Below are 24,848 nucleotides of genomic sequence, written 5' to 3'. Positions count from 1 at the left end.
AGAGCCTGTGTGCAGTCTGGTGCTACCATGTTTACTGGGCACGTGCACCCACTTGCCAGTCTCTAAACCTTCCTTTTTCTTCATATAAGACACCCCTATGGTAGGCCCAAGGGCAGGGGGCTTTTTAAGTATAAGGTGGTCCATGCCCTGGCGTGTGTGGCATGTCCTAATAGTGAATTACAGACATTTTCGTTTTACACTATTGCAAGGCTACCTGTCCTCCATAGGCCAGAATGGGCAGTTAGATTATTACATCTTATAATCCTAACTGACTCAGGGAACATGGTAGAAATTTGAGTTTAGTATGCCTGAACTCAGAATGATAAAATACATCTTTTAGTGAAGTTGGATTTAACATTCTGTGTTTGAAAATACAACTTTTAGAAAGTAGGTATTTTCTTGTTTAACTATCCAAGCCTTCCTCTGCTACGTTGTGTATTCCTTGTCTGGAGTTTGAGTGACAGGGCTGGGGATTTCAGGAGACAGGGTGAGTCAGCCCAGTGGTGAATAGAGAGATCTGCATCTAGATGGGAGGAAGGAGTTGCACCGGGGACCTGAATAGGGCTGTGCCTTCCCTCCACAATGCTGGCTCCACCTCCTGTGGTGCGTCTGATGTCTCTGCCCTGCACTGTGAAAGGAGAGAAGGAGTCATGTCAACAGAGTGCTCCAGGGCTGTGCTTTTCCTCCACAATGCTGGCTCCACCTCCTGTGTGGCATCTGATGTTTCTGTCCTGCACTGTGAAATGAAAGAAGGAGTCATGTAAACAGAGTGCTCCAGAACTGGTTTGGACTGGGCAAAGGCCCCTCTGCCCTCAGAGGACAAAGGATTTTGGGGCATAAGTATTGGGACCCTGATCCCAAGAATTTAGATCACTTTTGGACAACAAGAAGAAACCTTTCCTGAGGAGAGGAGAGGAACCTGGAGAAACTGAGGAGAGAATATCCCTAAGCTGAAGTGCTGCTTGGGGGATTGGCCTTCAGTGGTTGCCTGACTGCCAAAGAAAGGAAAAAGGACTTTGTGTGCTTTATTCAACTTGTAAGGATCTCCAAGGGCTTGAGAGAAGAGCTTGCCACCTGCTGAAGTCTCAGGGACAACAAGCTTCAACCCCCAGCTCCCCAAGAGTTCTTTGGAAGTGCCTGCTGCTGTTTTGGACCTTCTGAGGGACTGCGTGTCACAAGGAGCTGGAAGCACGACTCAAGAGGGAGAAGCGTGTCGCTGTCGCAGCCACTGCTGTCGCATCGTGGATGTCACCGCTGTAGCTGTCGCATTGCACCACATCTCAAGAAACATCCCGCCACCCCGAAGAAGCGTGTCGCCGTCGCAGCCGCTGCCGTCGCATTGTGCATGTTGCCGCTGTAGCTGTCGCATTGCACCTCTTCAAGAAAAGCACCTCGCATCCACGGAAAAGCGTGCCGCCGTCGGAACTGCTGTCGTCATCACAGAACAAGGGTGTCGCCGCTGCAGTTGTCGCATCGAGCGGAAGCGTCTCGCATCGTCGAAGAAGAGTGTCGCCGCCAAAGACCCTGTTGTCGCATCACGGAACAAGGGTGTCGCGGCTGCAGCTGACGTATTGAGTCGAGACTTCTCGCAACATCGCAGAAGCGTGCCGCATCAGGAAGAACTTCACGTCTTTATTTCTTTGCACCGGATCTTTGCCGCATCTTCATCTCTGCAACACTTTCGTTGTGGAAGCGTGACGCATCGTAAGGTACATTGACTCGAAGTGTTGCATTTTAAGAACGAAAGAGAACTAAGCTAAACCTACTATTTTAAGTACAGTATTGTGGATTTTTGTCGTTTGTGGTCTTGTGTTAAATCTATATAAAGAATACTTATTTTTAATATACAACTTGTGTGGTGTCCATCTGTAGTGTTGTCACTTGATTACTGTATTTATTCACAAATGCTTTACACACAGCTCCTGAGAAAAGCCTGTCTGCTCGTACCAAGCTACCAAGGGGGTGAGCAGGGGTTATCTTAGGAGTGTACCCCCTTACCCTGACTAGAGGCAAGGGTCCCTATTTGTCACAAGTACCTACCTGTGCCAACTAGAGACCCCAAATCTAACAAGATCATTGTAAAAGAGATGGTTGTGGAGCTAACGTCTCTTCTGAAAATAGTTTACGCACGGTTTTATGTGATCCAGGTGTCTTGTTTAGCTTTGAAGTTCATGCATGGTATTCCTGCTTTGTAATAATAATTAGCATTTATTGAGCGCCTGGCTGCACAAAGCTGTGTGTCCCCGCGCTAACTGCAAATGCAAACCCAACAGGAGGAGCATGAACCGTAGGAGATAAAGTTAGTATGTGGGGAATAAGTGAGTTTTAAGTTTAGCTCTGAAACTCATTTCAGATGGCTCCATCCGTAGCTGGATTGGCAGAGCATTCCAAAATTTGGTGGCCAGGTAGCGGAAGGATTTTCCGCCCATCTTGGCTTTTGTGATGCGAGGGATTTTAAATAGCATCATGCCTGACGATCTGAGGTCTCTGATCGGCCTATGAATGGTAATAAGATCTCTCAGATAGCAAGGGCCTTTGTTTTGAGCAATGCGATGTGCATAGCAGAGAGTCTTGAATATAATTCTCTCTTTAATAGGGAGCCAGTGAAGCTTGGCTAGTGCATGTTTAGTAGATGATCTCCGAGGAAGGCCGAGCACCAGTCGTGCTGCAGAATTCTGTATGCATTGTAACTGGTGCAGACCTTTTTGATTTAGACCGAGTAGGAGAACATTGCCATAGTCCAAATGAGGGGATACTAATGCATGGACTATCGTTTTTCTCGCTTCGGTCGGCAGTAGGTCAAGTACTTTACGGAGTACTTTTAAGGTGCCATAGCATTTGCTTGTGACTTTGTTAACCTGGGCTTTGCCTGAGAGGTCGGCGTCAAGCATGACTCCGAGATTTTTCACCTTCTCTACTGGCAGAGGTAGTTCTCCCAGTTCGCTAGGCCACCATGCGTGGGACCAGACAGATGCCTCTTTCCCTACTATCAATACCTCAGTTTTGTCTCCGTTTAAACGGAGACAGTTGGTGTTCATCCACTTCGCTATTGATAACATACAGTTAGAGAAGTTGGAAGCTGAGTCTCTATTATCTGGCGTTATTTGAACACCAACTGGATGTCGTCAGCGTAACTGACAATGCCCACCCCAAATTCCTCCGCAATGTGCGCCAGGGGTTCCATGTAGATGTTAAATAGAGTGGGACTCAAACTAGAGCCCTGTGGAACCCCATGGCTCACGCTGCGAGGAGATGACTTAAAGGGTGGGCAGTGAAGTTGGAAAGTTCTGTCAGTGAGGTAGGACTGGAGCCAGGTGAGAGCTGGGCCTTTTACTCCCATGTCTGCAAGCCGAGACAGCAGTGTTGAGTGCAGCACGGTATCAAACGCTGCACTCAAGTCCAATAGTACCAACGCTGCTGTCTCTCCCTCATCCACTATCTTCCGAATTTGTTCGGTAGAATATAGAACAGCTGATTCGGTTGAATGGCCCGATCTAAACCCTGACTGGGAGGGGTGGAGGAGGGTGGTTCACCTGTGACCGTCTTTCTGGTTGGTTCTAATCTATTGGGGTATTTCCCTCAGAAAGAATCATCCTATGATCCTTAGGCTTAAACTCCTATGAAATCTTGGGGATTAGGGAGGGCTCTTTGTGTAAAGTGAGAACATTTAGAATGGCTGTTAGGGTTTCCAAAATGTTATCAAAGTTTACAGTTGTACTTTGAAGAGTTGAGCAGTGAGTTTGATATTCTTCTTAGGGCGTGGAGAGCATCAGAAAAGTGCACATAGTATCCTGGCTTATGAAAGGAGTTATCTGAAGGGAAGTCAGGCAAACATGATGATGATGATAAAACGATGTTTATTTAGACCATAGTCTATAAACCATGCATACAACTTTGGATCCACATAGTGATACATAATTAAACCACAGTTCATTTTAACACAATTTACAAAGATATAAAACCATAAAATCACAGTATTGGGAATGCTCTAAAAATGTTTAAAATCTACCACCTTCCTTTGTTGCCTCCATTACAGATTCTCATGTTGCTTTCAAGAACTTCCCCAGCGCAATTGTAATATCTAAAAATGACATTTCTGTAAGAAGACCAGCTGCGTCAGCACGTGACTTCACCATATATTTTAAAAATATTGGGCGTAAAAACACTTTTTGTACAGCTAAAATCAATGTACAGTCAAGCAATATGTGTAAAATATTGTTTCTTGCGCCTAAGCCACACTTACAAATACCATCTGGATGGATCAAGGCTGCTTTTATGTTTCCTTCTATCTTCCATGGATTTATGCCCACACGAACCTTTAAGATTTCGTGTCTTAGCCATTTGTTGGGCAAAAAACTCAGATATGGGAACTAAACCTCCTTTTCCCATTCGCTCCTTACCCAATTGACCGATTTTTTTACCCTCAGATAGTCAAGGTCTTGCGATTTTGAGTATTGGAGCCCTAGGTCCCTAAGCATTTTCTTAGTAAAGACTACATCCAGGGATGGCGTCAATAGGCTCAATTTTAGGTGCGCAGCTACAGTCTGGAGGGTTTTCCTTACGTCCCGCGCCCAGCATAAGCTGCTTGTTTGAAATTCCTCTCTGCACCATATTGAGACCTTCTGTTCGCCACCAGACTCCTGGCGTTTCCAGAATCTTAATAAGGACATTTGAGTCTTTACGTTCCATGCCATTAGCCCTACCTCCAATCTAATTGCTCGAACCATGGTACAATTTGGTAAAGACAGCAGCATTTTAAGGATCTTTCCTTCTTCACGATCCCACTCCCTTTTGCCGCTCAGATAGAGACCTTCTGCACCATAAAGGACTTGCGGGGGGATCATAGCTTCAAATGCCTTTAAAATCGGTCTGTGTGACATATCGCCATAATCTTTATTACATTTTTTTAATCCACAGACCGATGAAAAAGCCTTTGCTGTTTGTGCCTCCAAATGAGTACTCCACTTTAATGCGCTGTCGAGCCAGAGACCTAAGTATTTATATTCGCTTACTATATCTAGTTTATCCTGACCTAACAACCAATTAACATTTTTTACCCTCTTCCCGAAACATAGGACCTTTGTTTTTTCCATGTTCACGGTTAGGAGCTTTTTGTCACAGTAATTTTTAAACACGTTTAATTTCCTTTGTAGGCCCATTTCAGTTTGGTCAAGGATCACAAGATCATCAGCATATAAAAGGCATGACACTTTATTTCCTTTCATGCGCGGGCTTGCGCTTCTTTCAATTTCCAATGCTGCAGGAAGATCTGCTAAAAAAATTGAGAAAAGCAAGGGTGCCAGAACGCACCCCTGCCTAAGGCCATTCTTTACTGATATTTTATGGGTTAGTGAACCCTTTGTATCTCTAATGACCTGGGCCCAATTTCCGCTATGTAACTCTTTTAAAATATTCAGTATGCCGTCCGGCATTCCATATTTTCCAGCACTTCCCAAAGGCTATTACGGTCCACTAAATCAAAAGCCGCCCGGAAATCGACAAAGCAGCAGAATAGTTTACCATTTTGCTCTATCGATTTCCTGGCCGGTGCCCACAGGGCAAAACAGTGATCCATTGTGGAGTGGCCTTCTTTAAAACCACCCTGTTCCACTGGCGCAATTGACAGCTGTTCCACCCAATCTTTTAGCTTGCTTAGTACTATTTTCGCAAATATCTTTTCTCCTATATCTAATAGGTTAATTAGCCTGTAGTTCTTAGGGGCATAAGGATCTCCTTTCTTATGTAACGGCCTTATTGTTGCTCCCTCCCAGTTCGAGGGGATCTTCCCTTGTTCTAATATTATTGCAAACATTTTAGAGAAGAATTCCGCCCACCAGGTCTGGTTAGAATTTAATATCAGGGCTGGTAGATTATCTGGGCCTGCAGCTCTTGTTAAGTTCAGAGTCTTTATTGTCCTAAGGACATTAGCTGCTGAGCAGTGTTGTATTATAACCTCTACTAGGCCTTTCCAGTCCCTTGATACCTCGTTTTCAATTCCACTCCCCGGGGCGTATATTTTCTGTATATAGTCTACCCAAGCCCCTTCTTCCACTACGCAAATCATTGGGGCAGACGAAGGTTCTGTAGCTGATTGGATTAGCTTCCAGAACTGGCGTATATTCTTAGATTCGATTGCTACCAATAATTTACCCCAACAAGTTTCTTTGTGGGTCCTTTTAGCATTGCAGATTAGAGCGATGTATTCTCTCTTTATTTTTACGAGATTATCAGCCCTCGCTTGGACAAACTTTTTGCATAAACTACGCTCTTCTCTTCTTACTTCTCTTTTCTTAATTAAGCAATCCTGATTAAACCAAGTTCCTTGCTTCGCCTGTAACCTTCCTTTGTTCTTAGGGGCGCTTACATCAGACCTTAGTTCTACACTTTTACTTTTCACTACTTGTTTTATTTTCTCCTCCAACCAGGCTAGGTTTTGACCACTCAAGCAACCTAACTGCACCTTTTGTTGCAGTCTAGTTAACCTTTCGATATATACGTCGGATAGCCGAGTGGTTTTCCGCTTTGGATAATCCATCTCTTGAAAAACAGCTTTATTGCAAGCTAAGTGTTGGGCTATTACCAACTCCAATTTTATTAGTTTATGGTCACTACATTCCGTGGGGCTAATCCTAAAGTCTTTTACTAGCTCAAAATTCCATGCTAGCATAAAAACATAATCTATAGGGCAGTTTTGGGTCCCATATTTAAAGGTTTTCTTTGCGGACGGTCTTGAGCTACCCTACCATTTAGGCAAAAGAAACGGTTTGTAGCTAAGTAATTACCCAATTTAGCCGCATCTGTCGCTATTTTACTTCCGGAAAACTCCGCTTTTTTTTACTTCATATGAATCTAAAATTTCTATATACCACTGGTCTGACAATTTTGGATTTATTTGTGGTTAAAATCTCCTAATAACAAAATCAAGTCATTCCCAAACTTATCGCATAGTGAGTCCATATCATTCTTAAAATGTATCAATTCGACCCCATATTCCTTCTGTGAACTCCATTGCATATACACATTTAGGATCAACATATTTTCATATTTTTTATCAGCAAATGTTGTTAATAGTCTACAACGGAAGAGCCACTTACACGTCACAGATAACTGGGAGACCTTAGACCCTAAGTTGTTGATACAATGGTCAGCAAGCCACCTGCAGGGCGGCCAGAGCTAGATTTTACTGCCGGACAGTGGATTTGTCGGAACCCTTCCACTACTGGGGGCACTCCACAGAGCCAGGCAAACATGAAAGATCATCCATTCTCATTTGTTCCTCACTTGGAGTACAATTAAACAATTTCAAGGTTTCTGTAGAGGGTTTAATTAGAGTCTTGTTCTTCTTTTAATGTGGATATGTGCTTAAGTCAATATCAGGGAGAGTGAAATCCAGTGGAAGCATTTCATTTGAGCATTCATTAGTGTTTATTGAGGGCTTTGATATGCTTTCCTCTGGTGAAACATTTCTATTGCATGGACATAACTGGGATGGTTTGGTCAAGAGTAACCTCAGTGATAGTTTTACTTTGAAAGATTTGTTGTGAGAAGGTAGCTTCAGGGCTTTCTCTTTTTTGGAATTCTGCTTCCTCTGTGACCAGAGATTTTGAGAAAAATACAGGAATAGTGGAAAGGCCAACCAGTGGGCTAATATGCATGGAATTTCTTTATGTCTTCCATTAATTTGAAGGACCACAGGTTATCTCTTCATATATAAAGAATGATTTCTAAGTGTTTTGATAGTCATATTTCAAACATGATGAAAGGAATGGAGATGCTGAATGGCAGGTCAGAGGAAACAAAAAACAAGAAATAGAAAAACAGAGTTTTCGCTTGTGTAGGATTAAAAAAAACATATAGACTACAAACTTACCTTTGCCTTCAGGGCTCTTGATCACCACCTCTACCACGGGAATACACATTGCCGCTGAAGATGATGATGAGAAAATACTGAAGTGGTGTATATGACTGCTCTATTTATACTTTCTAGATTTGTGGAGAAAGAGCCAACACTTCTTTCTCAGTTTCACTTCACCTCAAACAGACTGAAAAAACATTAATTAAGGGCCTCATGTAGATGTTGGCTGGACCACGACGGAGTGGGCTTTTTTGGCAGTCTTCCCGCTCGCTTACCTGGTGGTCTGCCCACTCTATTAAAATGCTGGCGGTTTGATGGAGTAGAGACCGTTGCAGTCCTGCCCAGTCCACCATGGATGTTCATTCGCGTCAATGGTGCAAGAGGCCAAACCGGCAATCGGAGGGCAGAACGTCATATTCACCACCGGACCAATCACGATGTGCCTTTCCACCGATGTGACTGTGGCGGTCAAGCCACCACACCTGAGTTGGCAGTTCGGGACGGAAATAAGGCACTAACTCACATTTACTCATGTTTACTCTCCTTCACAGTCATAAAACTAATTTACCTGTTGGTGCCCCTGATCCTGCTGACAGAGGAAAAAGAAAATCAACACCATCGCGGATCGAATCAACAATAAGCTATACCTTTACCTATTACTTTTCAATTGCCAAAGAACTGAAGTGCTGTAAGTGTGTTTTAGAAAATCATACTTTCAAGCAATAGCATACCAGTGTGCAATGTAAATGTGTGAAATGTTGATAGTTAAGAAATTTAAAGAAACACACCTAACCAGCAAATTGGATATACATATTTGGTGCAAGCTGCCTTCAAACAAGTTTACACTTGCACAAAAAAGAATAACAAACCAAAAAAAAAGAAAATACATATGTGTGTTTAAAAAAAGTTAGAAAATGGTAACATCAAAAACATATGCAACACACACTGGGAGAAGTGCAATGTAACATGATGTACAAATTGCGCTACACAAGCTGGAACCTGTACCTTATTCATTAGCACTAAAATCAATGTCAATTCCAATTTGGAAGTATCCAACATATACATCCATGGAACTTTACCGTTTGTCTACTGCAAGTCCTGTACTATATCCATATTCAATAGTCACAATACTTGATAAGGTGTAATGCATACGTGCTCAGACTGACAAAGAATCAAGGTCAAACAAATTCATCTACAGTAACCCATTTAAAAAAGCAAATGTTCAACATCGATTAATTGGTACACATTAACTAATCTAGCAAGAATACATGCCACCATGGTAAAGAAAAAGAAGTACTTCACATTTTAGTTAGAAACATTGCCAGGAATCAAACAATTGTGAATTAACATTATTGACACGACAAACTTGGTGAAAATAAAAGAATCTATATATTTGCAAAACTGAGATAATTCTCGCAAAAATAAATCGGCAAACTGGCAGTCCAAATTAAATAAGTATCTCTTGCACTCCTGTGCACTGGCACAGCAACTTGCCTCGTAAGTGACTGCCATGAGAACCTCCTCAGGAAGGGCCATCTATGTGGCAGAGCAGGCACCTCTAGATCTTACATGGGAGGGGTGGTGTGGGGTCGGTAGGGGTGTTTTGGGCTTGGCAGGGGGAGAGGGGTTGGGTTTTGGCAGGGGGGATTTTTTCCTTTTTTTATCAGAACTTTTGGGCTTGGGAGGTGAAGGGCGGGTGGGTTTTGAAAGAGCAGCTTTTCTCCATGAGTTTTGGCAGGGAGATTTTTTCCTTTTTTTACCATAACATTGGGGTTAGGGAGGGGAAGGGGTGGGTTTGGTTGTCTGAAGGGAGGATTTCAGTTTTTTAGGAATAGTCTCAGGAGGGGGAGATTTTTTTTTGTTGCTTTGGGAGGGGTTTGGGACGCGGAGGCCATTAGGGCAAGGGTAAACTGGACATACTCTCAGGACAAATGGGTGGGAGCTCAGGAGGGGTTGAGGTTTGGGAGGGAGAGGGAGTGGGTATGGCTGCTGTCTGTGTTGAGGGTGCAAGTGCCTGGTGGTATGTGTTTTGTGGTCTGTCGTTTGCTAGGTGTGTGTTGTGTAGATGAGTGTTGGCATTTGTTTTTCTGAGGTGTGCTTCCTAATGTGGATGTGTGTGTTGTGGAGGTGCAGGGTGATGGTGTGGGCTAAGTGGAGGGGCTGGTGTATGGGGTTGTGGTGCTTGGTGCACTGTCTGTCAGTGTGCTGGTGGTGTGTGTGAGGGATGTGACTGTGATTGGTGCGCTGTCATTAGATGTGTCAGTGGAGAGGGTGGTGAGTGAGTCTGTGGTGGTGGGTGCACTGTTAGTGGGTGTTTCAGTGGAGGGGTGGTGAGTGTGTCTGTGGTGGTGGGTGTGGTGGATGCATCTTTGCCTCTGTTTCATTTTTTTTCTTCCTGTGTGTGAATGTGTTCTGCCTGGGTCTGTTGAAGGGTCTGCATGCAAATGTATGTTTGTGCTTTGGACAGGGCTGGGCATGAGGAATGAGGATAGGGAAGGGATGGAGGTAAAGGTGGGGCAGGAAGTTGGGCAGGTTGCAAGACTGCAGTCAGGGAGGAGGCCAGAGTCTGACATAACCGCTGTAAGGCAGACATGCCACAGTGAATGCCTTCCAGGAAAGCTGCTATTTGCTGCATCTGGGAGCTAGTCCCCTGAATGGCATTCAGCAGGACAGACTGCCCTGCAGTGATTGTGCGTAGGAGCCCAATAGCTTCCTCACTGAGCACAGCGAGGGGGACAGGGCAAGGGGGTGAGGTACCTAGGGCAAAGGAGACAACACTCTTTTTAGGAGTTCAGGGGTGGCCAAATGGGGAGGAAGCAACAGGGAGGGTAGAGATGGGACTCAGTGTGGTGGACAAGGATGCAGGTGTAACACTTCCTGGCGGGTCCGCCACCACTAGGCAATGCTCACTGGTGGAGGTTCCCAAAGAAAATGAACTAGAGCTGGAGACCTCCACCGCATTCCCCTACCCTCCGTGAGACTGGGTCTCTCGCTGTCGCTAGTGGAGGCAGCACTGGAACTGCGGTAGCTAGCTGCTTTCCTGCCTTCTTGGCCATGCTCTTATTCAACTTCTGCCAAAGATACTGTGAAGACATATACAATAGATAATTGTATCTGTGTAAATGGAACTGATCATGAACTTAGATCACAATACATTTAACAAGATTTCACATTACACCTGCTTCAGGCTCTCCAACTTTGTTTAGACATTATCATATTTGAAGGCATGTAGGTAACATTTCCTGAAAAAATTTGGTCACAGTTGATGCTCGCAAATATTTTCTCAGGGGCCAAAAAGTATGGTCTGTAATGTGCCCAAGGGCCGCATTGGTGCCAGTAAGGTGACAAGGCAAGAGGTTTAGGGGAATAGGTGGTAAGGTGGGTGTAGGTGGAGAATATGCATCTAGTGGGTAATTTGAACAACGTGAAACAAAAAACCTGGGATTAATTCTGGCTTCTCCTACTATACCATGTTATGTGATGCTAGGCAATTGTTTAATTTCACTTTCCCCCTTTTTCTTCATCATCCCATATATGATTTCAGGGTTTGCGCTGTACAAAGCCTTCTCTTTTGTTTGACTATAATGTTGTTCATGTCCAATAGGAACCCAGGCCACCCAAAGAGAGCATTTACAACTAACTTGCCTCTTTAGATCAGTATTGACATTGTTGTGAGGACAGAGGGAAGAATTAAAGTTTCTAAATTCATATTTGAAAACTATCGGTTTTAAATCAATGCTTCTCAATGCACTGATATAATCACTTGTACCAAGGTGAAAAGGTTCTGCATGTGAATTAAATACACTTTTTGAATTTTGAAGAGACTGTCTTAGTTTTACACTTTAGCTGCAAGATATCAAGTACAGGACTCTCTAGTTACGTCCTCTCTTTTACACCAATTAACCTTGAAATACATGCTTGCCTGTCTATTTACCATTTTTGTATTGTTAGTGTTGAATCAGTATGCAGCCGCCCATTGCTGCCATTGACCACGGCGCAGCATGTATTTTTATTTTGTTAAACATATTTTTATTGATTTTCTTAACTTCACAAGTCTCATAAACAGTTGTTCCCAGCGCATACATTGCATTGTAGTAAGTAAAACAAGCAGTGAATTATTCCGCCCATGCCTCCCCGGACTCAGGCATGCATTTTTATACATGCCTAACAGTCAGCACTGCAGCATAAAACATTTATACACAATAACACAGTTACATTCCTCAGCCTGGGCTCTATTTGTAGGGCCTACACCATCCCACGTTGTATCCATCCTCGTGTTCTGGATGGTCCTATGCCGTATGTGTGTGTCCCACTACTATGCCTGCACATCTATAGCCATAAAGTCTTCTAGCATTGTGTTCCATTTCAGCGAAATGGGTGTCTTCTGTAACCCCCTCTGCTCCTCTCGCTTTAGCTCAGCTCCTTCTGCCCTATCCCATCTTATCACTTCATTATACCAGTCCAGTATTGAAGGTGATCTAGTAGTCTTCCATCGCATAGTTATATTTCCTTTAGTCAATATCATAGCCAGATTAGCAAATTTGCAGACAGGGCTTCCCTTTTTTCCCCTTGGCCCCAATCCTAATAGGCAATACTCCAATGTCCTACTGTTCCGCATTAGGGCAACACTATTCACTATTTCTTGTATTGATGACCAGTAATGGGTCAGCCTCGGGCAGTCCCATAACATATGCAGTAAAGCGGCATTTGAGGAGTGGCATCGGGGACAATTATCCGTTATATCTGGAAATATTAAGCTTAATTTGTGCGGAATCAAATAGGCGTGGTGAACAATCATAAGCTGTATAAATTTAATTTTTGGATTCCTGGATACCTTTCTTGGGTAGTCTAACTGTGTCTCCCATTCTTTATCAGTGAGCGCACAGCCAATATCTGTGTTCCATTGTCCCAGGTGGTCTAGAATGACACTAAAGTGTGTGTACGAAAACCCCGGTACAACCATTTCGTCAAGTGTCTACCATTGCCCATCAAATATTGCATGTGTGTTAGTGCGTGTGTTGGTGATTCTGCTCCCTCTGGGGCCCAGACAGTTTGGGCGAGAGATGTTGGCATGGAGCAGAAATAACCTATTCGGCACTCCCTGTTCTCTCACGAATGTATCGTAATTCATTAGGGTACCGTTCGTAAAGAAAGTGCCCAGTGTGGTCACCCCCGTCTCTGCCCATGCCGCTATATGTCGAAGAGTTACCATCCCTGATGGTACGGGGAGTCCAGTAAGGGTATATTAGGAGCTTAAGGTGTCAGTATCTTTGTGTAGCGCGTTGCCTTTTTCCAATACAACAATGCAGTCCTTAACAGCGGCGGCACTGTCGGAGGAATTCTGCTGTTGTGTAGCAACATTGCATTTAGTTCTCCTCGCTCCCATGCCTGGTGAGTCATAGCAATATCCTGTAAATTGGGGCCTGCAAGATAGTACGCCAACCATTGCAACTGGCCTGCATAGCAGTAAGCCTTCAGGTCCGGAACTCCCAGTCCCCCTTGTTTTGTGTCCAATTGTAATTTAGTAAGTCCTATGCGTCTACGTCCAGTCTCCCATATTATTTCAATAAGAAGAGAGTCCAGTAGCTTAAAACACCTGTAGTGGAATGATGATAGTCAGAAGTCGAGAATCTTATTTGCTCTATAAGCGCCGCAACAGCTCTGTTCAGATTCCCGTCCAAAATACCTTCCGTCTCTCTGTAGATCTGGATGCCCAGGTATCTAAAAGTAACGGTCGCTGTTTGAAATGTCCAGCATCCAAAGCGAATTGATTCATCACTTGTCGTGTCATTAAAAAAGTATACATACAATTTGTTTTCGTTAATGGTAAGACCTGAAAGCCTTTGAAATGTAATAAAAAGTGTGAAGATGGGGTCATAGTCCTCATCCAAATTATTGAAGTATAACATGAGGTCATCAGCATATGCTGAAACGACATGTACTTCTCTATCTATCTGTCCCCCTCTATGTCCCGCCATAGTACGGAGCTTAAGAAGTAGAGGTTCCAATGCTAAAATAAATAATAATGGTGAGAGCGGGCACCCCTGTCTAGTACCCCTCGCTATCTGATATTGTTACGAGATGTGGATACCTGTACGTGCACGCACCTTGGGGTTCGTATACAGCAGACTCACCCAGTTCACAAATTCTCTGGAATACCAAACTTTGGGAGGGTACTTATCATATATCACCATTTCAGGGAGTTGAATGCTTGACATAGGTCCAGGGAAATGCTGCCCTGTAGATGGGCAGCTGCGGGTGTATGAGACATCACCTGGTGGAGTCTCCTAATATTAAGAGCCGTACACTTAACCGGTACAAACCCACACTGATCAGTGTGTATCAGTCGAGGGACGAACTGCAGAATTTTATTTGCCAATAACTTACTCAGAATCTTATAATTAGTGTTAAGAAGGGAGAGGGGTCAATAACCTGCCATATCTTTACTGTCCCTGCCCAGTTTCAGGAGCGAGACCACTGTCGCTTGTAATGTGGTGAGCGTAAGCGATCCACCATCTAATGCTGCACTATACAATTTCTGTAGATGGTGAACTAATAACTCAGAATAAGTGGCATAGAATTTTATGGGTAATCCATCATTACCCGGTGCTTTATTGTGAGGGAGAGCCTTGATCGCTGCTTTTATTTCCATGTTAGTTAGTATTTGTTGGAGATGTAGTCCCTCAAAGAAGGACTCTTACTCATCATCATCAGCCTCTTCCGAAGGTGCATACAACTGTTCATAATAATGTTTGAAGGCATTGTTGAGTTCTAATTGGGTGCGTACAACAGCATCTTCTGGAGTATTCATTTCAAGAATAGGAGACACTGACGGTACATCTTTAATAATTCTAGCAAGTAATTGGCCCACCCTGTCTGCGATTGCATGTTGTTTCTGTGTGTATAAGCGGTAATCTAAAATACAAAGTTCTTCTAGATGTTTAGCGTGTGTTATGTGCATCTCTTGCATCTCTTCCTTACACGTATCATTTGATACTGCCTCCTGCTATAGTTTACCCAGCCTATTTTCCACTTCTTTGAGTTTGTCAAGTAAAACTATGCCCGCTCCCAACTTTGTACTAATTGCCACCCCGTATCACAGTTTTAAATGCGTCCTATTCAATTTGGCGCGTGCTAGCGCTGTCTGTGTTGTCAGTGAAATAATAGAGTATAGCCGTAGAAAGGGCACTCTGAAACACCGGGTCCTCCAACAGTTAGAGGTGCAATCTCCAGGTTGTTATTGGTGTTGGAACTTTCCCCCACAACAGTATGATTTCTTGTGGGTTGCGATCCGAATAGGTTTTGCCTAAGTACATAGTATCTGTAACATTTACCAGTAGATTCAGTGAACAGAATATCCTATCTATACGGGTATGCAGCCCATGCGGCGCCGAGAAGAAAGAATATTCTTTATCAGTGGGGTGCACCTTGTGCCATATATCTCCTATACCCCAACCCAACGCCCAGGTCTGAAGGGCATCTGCCTGTTTTCTGCATCCCGTGCCCTGGACAGGGGATGTGACCTGTCCATGTCAATGTCCATCACTGCATTAAAATCACCTCCCAAAACCCATGGGTACCCCTCCCAACCCACCAATACATTGCTAAGAGTCTCGAGAAACTTGTCCTTTTCAGTATTTGGGGCATAGAGACTCCCTAATACTATGTGTTCCCCGTCTAGCACACCATGCATAAGCCTATACCTCCTGTTGGAGTCTATTCTTTGCTCTAATAATGTAAAGGGGGTACCATTTCTGATCCAGATCGCAGCCCCACGAGTGAACGCAGAGTAGGATGTGAAAAATAACTGACCTCTCCATTTCTTTTGGAGCTTAGTGGCTTCCATATGCATTAAATGGGATTCCTGGAGGAATACAATATGTGCCTTCCTACGATTTAACTGCGCCAGTATTCTGTGCCTCTTATGGATGGTGCCCAAGCCCCTCACATTCCAGGATGTGTACGTATACTTATTGGGCTGTGTCATGGGATTCTCTATAAAACAATCTGTCAGAGACAAAGGTCCCTGTGTACCGACCATAATATCCACTGAATGTAACTGAGTCCGTATACCCCGTTGAAACTCCCAATACTAGGTTCCCCCATAAAACACTAGAGGACCAAACCATGAAGAAAAGTTTTACAGGAACTCTGTAAGTTCTATAACCTGGTGTGTTCGCCATGGGGGGGAGTGACCACCACCAGCCTCTCACCGTATTTCACACTATACCCAATGTTTGACTTCTGTAGCGCTCCAGCCGAAGCCCTATCTTGATACCATTACAGTGAACAACAAGACCATCGAGTGTCAAATTATACAGTGTTTCATACTCATCTGGCAAAGAGGACAAGCCTGAAAGCAAAAAAACCGCTGCATTCAACCCACATAGTCATTGACAGACTGGAGGGGTAACCAGGGAGAACAGCGCCATGCTACTCTCCGAGTCGACGTGGGCATTGGCATCTACCGAAGAGTCCACCGTCTCCACAATTGATTGAGCATCGTGTGCCACCAGTGCCACCCCCGTCAGTATAGCGTCTCTTTGGCTTTCTGAAATCTGCTCTTGCGAGGGTATTACACTCATGCCCTGTCCGGTGTGTCGCTTTGTATCCATCCTGTCACATCGCACACATCGTGTCTTGGTCTACTGCTGCCGACTTGATTGGGAGGGGTGTTGTGACACAGGTGGTGATAAGGTAATTTCCGCCCAATCCGCTGCCTCTTCTGGGTTATCAAAGAACAAGGTTTTCTGATCGTAAGTAACCTTTAAGCGAGCTGGGAACAACAGCGCATATTTCAAGTTGTGGATCCGGGTTTTTTTTAATATCTTGGAACGTAGCTCTCGCCTTCTGGACCGCCATGGTAAAATCTGGGTGGAGAGAAATTGTTTTGTTTTCAAATGTTATTGGATCATTCTCCCTGGCAGTGCGCAGTACTGTATCCTGGTCTTTATAGTTCAATATCCACGCTATAAGCGGCCTGGACGGCGCACCTGGGGGAGGAGGCCTGGGTGGAACTCTGTGAGCCCGTTCTACGCTGTAGTGTTCTGTGAGGCCCACCGTTGCCAGATGGTCTCACAGCCATTATTCTACAAATTAGGTGGGATTGGTTCTATTGCTCTTTTCCGATATTCCCAATATGCGGACGTTATTGCGGCGAGACCGTCCTTCCACATTATCCACTCTGTCCTGTAATCCCTTCAATTGACGCTGTAGTTGTTCTATCTGAGAGGTGTATTGTGTATTGTGGTATTAGGTCATCCAGGGCTATTTTATTAGATTTGCCCTTGTCCGCCAGTTTCGTGTGGTCTGCCTTCAGCAAGGTGAAGATTGTAGACAATGTACAGATTTGAGCTTCTATGGCAGTGCATGAGCCTCTTATTTCCTTTAAGATCAAGTCCAGCTTGTCATGCTGGCGACTTGGCTCCATATGCGGGACCACATCCAGGTCAGGACTATGCATCGGAGTGTCCTGTATAGTACCATTCGGGTTGTTGGGGGGTGGGGGATCCAGCTGTTTGGTTTTGAGATGCCCCATGATTAGAATGACTCAATATAGGCGGCGCCTTCGTAGGTACACTGCAACACTACTCACTTGACACAGGCGAGCATCACTTTATTACTCCTAAACTGATTCCTTGTCAGCGCCAATGCCGTCAATCCCGGATATAACCTTGTGTCTGCTCCTTTGTTGAGCTCGACTCACACTTCATTAGGACCCCAGGCCTTGTGTACCACTGAAGTTCCACTTAGCAAAGCCCTTGGCGGCCCACTACTATTCCAGCGCCGTGATGGTACTCGTTGTAAACGGCGTAAGAACTGTAGCACTATCCGATCAGCCCTGCCAGCAGTGCCCCCAGTCTCTCCTCATTGAACAGTCGCTTTGGATTGGATGGGAAAGGCGGCCGCTGATGCGTATAGTATCCTGTGGTCCACAGCTGTGCCGTGCTTTCGCAAGACTCTCTTTGTGTCTAGCGTCTGCAGCCTCAGGGACCTCTCTACGGTGTCCGCTTCTCTGTGCCCCTCTGTTGCTGCCCCAACGAGTTTAGCAGGTGGTTCCACTACGCATATTGGGCAGTACTCCATGAACAACTGATCTTCTGAAGCCCATCAGTAATCTGTGCACAGAGGCATGTCCACATTCACAAACGCACCTGAAACAATTCTGCGTGTCGTCATATTATCCCTGCAGTAGCCCTTATTATTCACCTAGCTTTGCTGTGGAGCTCTCGCTGGAAAGTTCACCACCCTGCTTCCGCTTGCACCCTGTGGCACGGCAGCCTCTCAGCATCTGTGCGTGTCTTTCTCTTGCGCGTGTTCACCATGCAACTCTCAGTGGGGTGCTCCCTTATTCCTGTCCGGCTGATCTGGAGTGTCACAAATGGCCTGGCGTGACGTAGTACACAATTCCAGAGAGGTACTCTTTTGTCCTCCCCTCGCACTCCAGGCATGCAGGGTGCCCCCCAATCCCATGATCGTCCCAGTGGCACCAAGTATTACCTGGGGGGGGTGTAGTAGGTTGCAGCCCCGTACAGACGTCCCTCGCTTGTCGTCCCTGCTCTCATGTCCCTTAGCTCCACCGCCATATTGTTCGTTGCCGGGGTGCTTGTACCTGGAAAATTACGGCAGCTGTGCACTCCTCTTATTTTGGCTCTCCAGTCATCGAAGTCGAGAGCGAGCAGGATCGCTGGTCACTGCAAGTTGTATATCCACATCGCCTGCCTCATTCAGTTCGCAGCCCACACCAGCGTCATCGTGTTCTTCCATCTCCACTCGCTGCTCAGCTCCAGGCAGCGCTAAGCCGTTCGGGGCGGATTCGGGCTCCGAACCACACTTTTCCGGGGTCGCAGCCCCCCCGGTCACCCCTGCTGCCAGGGCGCCACTTGTTGAGCGCGGGTGGTCAGTGGTTGTCAGAATTATGGCCGTAGTGTCAGGGCCCGGCTCGAATGTCCTTTACCTCGCGTCCACCATGCTTGGCGGTTGGCCATGCCCCCCCACGGGCCACATGTAAAGGTCAAGGGGACGTATGCCTCCCCTGGGCCATAGTTTGTGTATCAATTTCCTATATCATGGATGATCTTGTCTCTCTCCTCTCCATTACATTTCTCCAGGAACCGTCTAACACCTCTGAATGTCTGGACTTTCTTGCATAGGATAATGCATAAGGATATCAACCTGAAATACCTATGAACAGTGTATGTACAAGCACAAAAAGTCTGCATGTTTTGTACTCACAAAAATGGTATACATGTATCAATGTGTGTCAACAAATACTGCAATGTTTTCCCAAAATCTGTATGCACTGAAAGCCTTTTTGCCTTGTGTGGGCGATTCAAAATGCTAGCTTTTACTCCAAGTTACTGAAGTATAGATCGCATGTCTAAATGACTATATGCACCCTGTACTGAACTAGCATATAAATGTCTCATGCACTATGTCAATACATGTGCTGGAGAAGATTTATTTGTAACACTCTGTAGGCTGAATTGTCCTTTTACATCAACAGCATAAGGAAATACATATGCCTTGATACACTGCTAATACACTCCAGTACATAACATAAACATTTTCACATTTGACTCATAAATCTCTCTAGTAATGAGTGGTAAAACCTTTACTAGTGTAAAAACTGCTGTCACAAATTAGGTTGGCTTGCCCTTTAGGTAGAAATTGGTACAACATCACATCACATATACATACACTGGTACCTATATCATGATCATTTCAAAGAGCCAAAGATAACTCACAACGTGCAGCATATTACACCATGATAGATTTCTACTTTTGACTAATGAGTCAAATCAAATCAAAAAAGCTTTATTCGATTGTAAAATTGTGCAATCATAAAAGCAGTACATACATCGATATAATCAAAATGACAATATAAAAAATTTAACTCCATTGGTATCAATCATATATGAAAGTTAAAAAAATATAAATATAGTCGGGGATTACAGACTTGACATCCACATTTAACGAAATCACTAAGCTCTTCCTATAGGCCACCGTCCTTTTCAAAAACATCGCAACTTTCCAGATAATATCAGCTTTGTCCAGGGTTTGCAGTGCAATATACGCAGGTCGACAAGTCCTAAGTCCCATCATTTTTAACATTGGTCGAATCCACACTTTTGACATGAGCAATCATCACAAGGACAAGCTATCAGAGTGCAACTCCAATTATTCCTATTAGGAAAGCTAGTGAGTCTGTGAAATATACTGGGTCGAAATCTTGTTAGTAAGAACCTATCGGACCCTGCTGGAACTATGGCTAGATAGGGCTGTATTTTAAAAACACTTAAAATCATTTGGTAAGCTAGTACCGAGGGTTTAAGACTTTCCGTTGTCAGCCTCATTATTTCCAGCATAGCGATACCTTCTTTTTTCAGTTCGTTCCTGCTTACTGAGTGCAACGATTCAGGGTCAGTAGTATTTTACTATAGTAGTAGTATATTGTGCATAAAATTAGAAACATAACGAATCCAGGGAATCCTTAAAACTTTTTCCAATTTTAAAATATCCTTTAAAACATCCCTATTTAATGTCGGTTATTCTTTAGTCCAACACGATGCCTTCTTTAGTCCATACACGATGTCACAATAAAATTGGCCCAAGTTTAATGATGTCAGTCAGATATGTTAATCCCAATTCTGCATGACATATGTGGGCAGGTGTTGTTCTTGGTACAGACAATAAATATCTTACACATTTATTTTCCACTACTTGTAGGGAGTTAGTATTTGCATTACCCCAGATTCCTGACCCGTAAGTTGCGGTGGAAGTACATTTTGCCTGATAAATTTGTAAAAGTTCCACTGGTGGTCGTAGCCCTAATCTTTTCGCGAACTGGGTGAGCGCGGATATAGTATTAGTGAAACTAAGTGTTTTAAATCTTATTGCCTGTGCCCACATGTCCTCTTGGTGGAACATAACACCCAGATATGCGAAAGTTTTTGTTGTGTCATAACTTGGGCTTGATTCTGCATTCCCAAGACGGGAAATCACTATATACATATGATGGAAAATTCCATCACCAAAAGGCCTTGTAAGCATTCCCTCTGACCCCATCATAGATTTAGCTCTGGACACAAGAGAAGACAATGATCAAGGGATTTGTGTATCACCAATGTGCACACATTGCTGTCTGTGTTGTTCTTAAATGTGATGGCCTTCCACAGATTTTTATGAGAAACCAGACTGGCTTACATCCACACTTGGGAAGGAGAAAGACATCATGCAAAACTGTCACTTGTTATAAGAATTATCATATATCTATGATTCACAGCACATTTTGGATGTGTATGTGGATGTGTATTGAAACTAAAATCTAGCCATTGAATCTGATGGTATTAGAACATCTGGCTCACTTGCTCACTCTGGTGTGTGTATGAAACCAACTAATCAAGGTGACGTCTGGAACATCCACTGTATCATGATTGCATTGTAAGCTATGTCACCTGTATTCGAGTTAAGCCTAGATCATTCACAATGTGTCAACCTTCATGCAGATGTCGAAAATAGTTGCTGTAACTAAAAAATGTTAAACATATTCAACTCACACTACAACTTACAACGTTGCTGCTGCTGTTGGGCTCTCAAGTGCCCATCAACTGCCAGATAGGCCACCACAAGAATACGGGCCAGTGTGCAGCACACACGCTTCCCATGTTGGAAGAACTCACCGAGCTGGACTTCAGCAGACTTTTGAGTCCAGCGTCATAGGTCCTCCCACCTCTTCCTGCGGTGAATGCTATGCCGCTTGTAGCCCCCCAGGGTCCACACCTTCCTGGCGATTGCCATCCAGATGTCTCTCTTCTGATGGGCATTAATCTGTAAGGATAAAAGATAAGAAAGTAAAAAGAATGGGTTTATGACTTTTTGTTTGTCTAAAGTGATGTCACACAATTTCTCTACACTATCCCAAGCATGACTCATAAGTTAATATACCACTTGTGCATCTTTACATGCTGACCAAAACAAATATCTAAATGCACACTTTTGTAGTGAATTGTTGACTGCCCTCATCCCTTGTCACTTTCTACACTCATGGAGGCCAGAGTCACCTACATTTCCAGTGATGTGAGCTACTTCAGATCATTGCAAAACATTGTGAGCTACTCAATGGCAAGCAACTTACACATTTTTAGTAGACCCTCTTATAACAGGCTTCTTTGACTTGATGCATGAAGTCCATAGAGCCAGATACTCTGGTTGGGAGTACATACTATCACTAAGGGCACTATGAAAGGTCTGCAATAAGTGTCAGTGCAAGTGTGCTCTTTGCTTGTGTATGAACATGTGTACCTATAGATGGGCTAACATTGTACGGATGACACAGTCTGTATTGTAAAATCTTGTGGCACAGGACACACTTTTTACAATTTATGGTACTGTTACATAGATGACACAAACATACATTTGTATTTCTAATTGTTTTTGGGGAATGTGAAAGTGCAGAAAATGGTTCCATGCCAAGACGTGTTTTTCTCTGCACCATACAATTGCCCAATTCAAATGGACACACAATTGTTTGTTTGTCAATCATAAAACAGTACCAGAGACGGGGAAAAGTGTGTCCTATGTCACAAGATTTTACCACACAGACTCACTGTCTGCACTATCTGACTGCAGCCCACTTCCTCCTAGTGGCCAATATACACTGTGCCATCAGCACTAATGCAAGACACAGCTCTTTTCTTTTAGACGTGACATGTTTGAAAGTGCAAAAAAATGTGCAATGATAAGAAGTGTTTGGCAGAATATTTCTCTTCACTGCAAAAATATCACATCTAACAGGACTGTGTCTTGCATTAGTACATATGGCATAGTGAATACTAGACACTGAGAGTAAGGAGCCTGCAGTTTGGAAAGGAAATGCATCTGAATGAAAGTCATAATGAAATGAAGTGTTTTCCTCAAGAAGTGAGGTAGCTCTTCATTTCAACTGTCATCCATTTCTTAGCATACAGGGGCATTTTTGTGCACACAACTCCACACTTTTGTTGTCAAGGAACCAATGTTAATTACACCAATGCCTCAGTGCTTCAGTGCTTTGCATTTGTGACAACCCCGCCCGGCCATGATTCTGACTGAGCACTGCTCATTGCCAGGCCCTGATTTCTGCAGCATGCTGATCATGATGTCACATGAACACAGCCTTTCCTTAACTTTCATATGGAAAACTGACCTTGTGCCCATCTAATGACTTATGTCTAGACTGTGTGCCACTCCTGAGGGGTCTGGGAGCTACTGGTAGCTCCCAAACTGCTGTTTTAAGACCACTGATCTATGTTAAGGGTCTTGTTGCACTATACACATAGAAAACATACATTTCATTTGGTAGCAACAGAAAACATGTATATGTACAGTTGTAAATACATTAGAATGTATTTTCAGATGTACATGATGTGAAATTAATGCATTTCACATGTATTTTAAAACTATACAAGGATATATCTCTACATATACATCATAATTATCTTGAGCTTTGAACACACAGCAAATACTAATTAATAGGGCGTTTTGATTTTTGTCTGAAAGTCCTTGTACATCCCCAAGATCATTTTCTTATGTAATGAACTAAATATGTGACACTTCACATCATTCAGTACACTTCAGGAAGGAACTCATATTGACATTGTAGCCTGTATTGCAAGAAAAATGTAAATTTTAGTCAGATTCATATACACATTTCAAGCATGTACCTCTTCCTCTGGTAATTTATAGAGTTGGCCATACAGGGAAAGGACCTCCCTTGCCAGCTTCTCCAGCTCCTCAGGTGTGAAGGCAGGGCCTCTTTCCCCAGAAACTCATGCCATCATAGCTCCCACAGGTCAGAAAAAGCATCAAAAGTAGAGGAGGTCTTGATGACTGCAGTATTAGTAAGCAAGTGAATTTGTTGCAAACCGCCATGTACTTGTATGCGACAGACGTGATTGCCAGCGGCGATGGACACAGCCATTGGTTACTTTCACACACGTTAACCTATGGCTGTGTCTGTCGTGAGTACAACACCCACTAGGCGCTCATGATATACCCAGGTACACACTGTTCTATATACTATTACACCCCTACACAGAATAATACACCCAGTCACACACTGATGCAAACACTGATATAGCTTTTGACTTACTCACAGAGGTATTTAGACACACATTCACTCACCAATATAAGTACTCACACCGGTAGTTTTTCACCCACACGACTTCTCGCACTGCCAGTCACCAACTTATACAGCCCCTTACAGTTCCATTCAGTCAGATATACCGCTATTTCAGATCTAGTGACTAACTTATAAGCAAACTTACCTACCCACTCACTCATCCCTACAGCAACTACATACCCAGTCACCCACTTTTGCATACTCTCACCCATCCAATCACTAACTCATACAGGCAATAACACACACAGTATCTCACCTTTGCCGTCAGTCACACAACAACTCCCTCAATCATACATTCACTCACACACACATTCACTCATCCATACACTGTGTATCGCTCAATCATACAGGCACTCATTCACACATATAGACACTAACACATGCAGTCATGTAGGCTCTCACATACCCAATCATTAACTCAAAGAGCCACTCACACAGCCAGTCACTTCCCTATACAGGCACTCAGAAAACCAATCACTCAATTATACAACCACTGACACACCCATTCTCTCGCTCATATAAACAGTCACACTCACAGTGATTTAGTCATGCAGGCACTCACACACCCAGTCATTTATCCTTACATCCACTCACACGGTGATTCACTCACTCATACAGCCACTAATGTACCCATTTCATTCTTACAGTGGGGCACACTCTCACTTGTTGACTCAAACAGCAACTGATACAGACAGTCACTCACTCATGCAGCCACTCCAACATTCAGACACTCACTCAAAGAGCCACACACACCCAGTTACTCCCCCACAGTCACAAACATACTCACTCACCGACCCACCTAATCACTCACTCATGTAAGTACTCAAACAC

The 24,848-nt window shown here is 43.9% G+C and overlaps 1 protein-coding gene across 1 annotated transcript in view; it reads right to left on the bottom strand.

Annotated features, from left to right (window-relative positions):
• Positions 1-21,595, bottom strand: part of RCOR1 (REST corepressor 1) — a 523,596-nt gene extending 502,001 nt beyond the window's left edge. The window contains exon 1 of the mRNA XM_078660219.1: positions 21,538-21,595. The gene's annotated coding sequence lies outside the window, so the exon portion shown is untranslated. The remainder of the gene's footprint in view (positions 1-21,537) is intronic.
• Positions 21,596-24,848: the final 3,253 nt, after the last annotated feature.

This window comes from Lissotriton helveticus, chromosome 9 (genome assembly GCF_964261635.1).
Source record: "Lissotriton helveticus chromosome 9, aLisHel1.1, whole genome shotgun sequence".
In the NCBI taxonomy this organism is placed as follows: domain Eukaryota; kingdom Metazoa; phylum Chordata; class Amphibia; order Caudata; family Salamandridae; genus Lissotriton; species Lissotriton helveticus.
This window is presented reverse-complemented; position numbering and strand designations above follow the sequence as displayed.